The sequence below is a fragment of the Teleopsis dalmanni genome, chromosome 2 (assembly GCF_002237135.1).
Source record: "Teleopsis dalmanni isolate 2A chromosome 2, ASM223713v2, whole genome shotgun sequence".
NCBI lineage: Eukaryota > Metazoa > Arthropoda > Insecta > Diptera > Diopsidae > Teleopsis > Teleopsis dalmanni.
This window is the reverse complement of record NC_051847.1, coordinates 230085409-230089568: the sequence shown is the minus strand read 5'-3', so window position 1 is coordinate 230089568 and position 4160 is coordinate 230085409.

Sequence of the window (4160 nt, the reverse complement as noted above, 5' to 3'; positions counted from 1 at the left end):
TTAAAGCATCATATATACTAATTCTTCAGATATTTCATTAATTTTCATATCCAAATAACTTTTTACGCAAGCAACGAATTACCCAAAACCCTCGAAAAATGTAGACTAAAATATTACCTTTCAATTACGTGTTCGTTTGATATAATTAGATTAGTGTATATATGGGTACCAACACCATCTAGTGTTAAAAAACAGTGAATACTCTTAATATTACCCAATATAAGTAGTTGTGTAATAATTTTAAATAACATTCGCAAAAAGAATATCAATAACAATTACATACTTTTGGCTATATATATTTGTGTAATCATGAAATGCCAACATCCAAAAATCTGCGGTTTTGATATCTCACTAGAAAAGTCTTTACGGCTGTTATATATTTATTTTTAAATAAGGAAATAAATTTTATTTGTTTAAAAACACTCCACAGAAAATCAATTTGGATAACATAAAGTAGCTGAAATCAGTCACGATCCTATAATAACAATTTTTTATAATAATGTGACCAAAGAACTTTATCATACAAATCCTGCTTGCTGCATATAACTTATCTAAAGAATATACTGAACAGAATTTGGTTCCAAAAACTAATCCAACAGAAGTATACAAAACGTGTTGAATGTCAGAATCGAGCCCATAAAAAATGCTATTTATGTGCAAGAGACCAAGTATTTATTACTAGCACAACTTGACATAATTCCTTTCCGGCTGTCAGTCACTGAGTTTGTTGATGTTGCTTTTGCTGCTGCTGTTGTTGTTGTTGCTGTTGCTTTTTAGTTGTATGTCGCAAAATATGTGACTTATTGCATGTTGCAAGTATCAACTAAATTGAAAGTGTGTCCGTCCAAGGAATAAACGTAGCATGTACAATAACTTATGGTCGGTTTAGTCTGATTGCTTGACTGCATATCCGCCAGTGCCTTCCATAGCTCAACATTTGACTACTTGGCAGGTCTGCCAGCCTCCTTGACTAGCTGCCTTGTCATTTTGTTCGTATGAAATAAATAAGTTAATATGTATCTGTTATGTTCGTTGCTTGTAACTGTCCGATTATCTGTCATACACTTTATTATTATACGCCTGCCGGCGGCTACCACCTTTACACGTACGAGTACGTATGCATGTTTGCCAGTTACAGCACAGTATCTACAGATACGTACGGATATACCCGTATTTATGCGAACAGTATTTTCATTATTTTCACATTGCATCGTTCAATTGCCATCGTCAACAAAAAGTTTCAACTTAACAACTTCATCAACAATATAAAGATGCTTACTCTGCCTCTTGCCTCTTGCCTCTGCGTTCAATGACAAAATTTTTGTAGATATTTTTTTTTTATTTTTGTATATTTTTATCTATAGTCTCACACTACTTTTATTAACTTTTAGTGACTTTATCAACAACTTGTATTATTTTGTCTCAAATCGCAACGGCGGCAGACACACGTTCGTTTAATAGTATCTTTTTCTGGTATTCTTGTTATATTTTTTGCTCTTGTGGCAGTTAATTTTGTGTCAGATAATCAGCAAAAACACGAAAATGCGTTAATGGCTTTGAGAGTAATATTATGATTATTATTATGTAATTAGATTATAAGTAATTTTCAACTTTAGATTTCTTGTTCGTGCTGCTTGAATGCTGCAGTCGACAATGCGTGAAAATTCTATCTCAGCATCAACTTCCACACTCAGCACTCACAGATTCACAGATTCACAGCTTCAAAGTTTCTTAACTTGCTTCCAAGATTCTTTTTATAGATTGTGTGAGAGGGAACGTAAAATGTTATTAAGTTTACTGTTTTTAAATTTGATTGCTATTTAATTTTACAGGGTTTTATGAACTTGATGGTTGCTTTTATATCTGAAACTTCAATTCGGCTTTTTACATGTTCATTTACTTTTGACCTGTGACGTATAAATTAAAAACAACACCCTGTATAAATACTTTCTGTTACGCTTAATTGGCTCGATTTCACATTGTTCTAAGCGCATAATTTTCGACAATTTTATTAAAATGGTTTTTATTTTTGTTTTTTTTTTCATTTTCCTGCCACAGTAAAAGTTTGTATGGCTTTTCTTCTTCTTGCCTCATAATTAAATGCTACATTCAACACTTCATTCACTTCACTCGGCAGCACGGAAGTAACTAAGTTGCCTCAACTTAGCTTGGAGCTGCTTCCCAAACGCCATTTTGTATCCGAAATTCCAGCATTTTTTGTTTTATTTAATTTTCTAAACACATCCGCGGTCGTTCAGGAGGCATTGGCTTAGTTGAGTTTCAATTGCTGCACATCAGAATCAGTATAATGAATTTAAAGTGTTTTTTGCCTACCTACCAGGAAAATTGCTTAATTACAACAATTATTCGACCCTGAATGCTTGAGAGTTTGAAAATTCGAAGCCCGTTTAAATAAACCTAAGAAGAGCCAGCCTTGAGTCCTTTGCAAGGATTCGTTTGGTTGTACAGACTGTACGCGGCGTTATTTGAGGGTAATTTGAGCGTAAAAGTCGCGTAATCACTGTGAAATTTGACTTTATTTTATTCATGTCTATTATTACTATTATTACTTATGTTGTTGTTGTTGGTGATGGTGGTGGTGTTGTTGTTGCTTCTACTGTATTTTCTATTTAATTGAATATTTTCACACCTACTTTAGCAATATTAAAATCTCCGAAATTTAGTGGCATAAAGCTTGAGGCTCCAGCATGAGTTCTCGGTTTCCTTAGTAATCTAACAAATACATTTAAATTCATTATTTTGACTTTTGAGCAAGGGCATTTGCTGCGAGTATATCCTTGCAGATCCTTACACCACTTTTGCTAATAGTCAGTTAAGCTTATAAATTTAGTTGCTCGCAATAAATAAGAAAAATTTCATATATTTTTCATTTTAATCTGATAAACTTTTGCGCAAGTAAACATTTAATGAAAGAAAGTCCAAAATAAAGGGACAAAGGAGCGGGGAAGCATTTTCATTTAACATAAATTTAAGGGAAATGCTAAAATTTGACTTTGTTGTTGCTATTGTTACGATTGCTGCAATTGTTGCTGCTGCTGCTGTCGCTACTATTTGTGCTGCTGGTATTGTAAGTGAGTGCAGACAGTGTTTTTGTCCAGTTGTAAATGTAATTTAAATTGTAATTGTTGCAGCAGCAAATGTTGCAAGTGCATGACAAAGCTTAGTACAATAGCAGTGACTCTGTATAATTGGATTGTCTGGACAAATTATTTAGTGTCGACAACCAAAAAAAAAAAAATGCACAAGAAAACTAGCAAACAGACCAAAATTTAAATTTACGCTTAAGGATAATGGGAGAGTAAAATTTTAATCAAATTAAATGGAATTCAGCAACTTAACTTGAGGAACTTAACAATGTTTGTTTCTAAAGTCAACAAAAGTACACAAATCGTCTGGTTGGTTGTCTTCTCATTTTATTTACATAATCGCTGTTGAAGCTAAGATTGCAATATGAGTCAAATTCAGTTTATTTTAATTTACTTTAACTTCCATATTTGCTTTATAACTTAGATCCTAAGAGTAGCATTTAAGTAGCCTACTAGAGATAATCAGTTTGGTTTTGTCAGTATTAATCCTATGACAGACATTTCTAAGGGTTCAAGAAATTAAACTCAATTATAAAGACACATATCCGTTATGTATCTTAAAAGTAATAAAAAATGTTGTTTTGTTTAAGTTAAACAAGCCTGCTGATGGTCCCTTATGTCGTTTTTTAAATAAAACGTAAACTATTGAAAAACATTTGTGGTTTGTTTTTCTGAAAAAATGGAGTATATTTGTTAAACACCTCATGTTTCTGATAAGGACGGAAATTGAAGTATGATAAATGCTCCTTCTAAAGGTTGAATACACAAATTCAACCAAATAGAGATGGATAAATCAATGTATTTCTATAAATTTAATATCCTCGATAAATTGTAGTATAGAATCTCCATCCATATATACATAAGTAGTCCTGCACTTAAAAAAAAAATGAACGTTCGGACCTATACGCAGAGAGGTTCCTTTTTTCCTGACATTTTTGATTGTTATTTCATTTCTATTTGAAATAGTCTTTTATGCCAAGCACATTCTGCTTATCTGCTATACTTCATCACCAATATTGATATCACTTCATGGAAATTAAGCACTTTGATTTC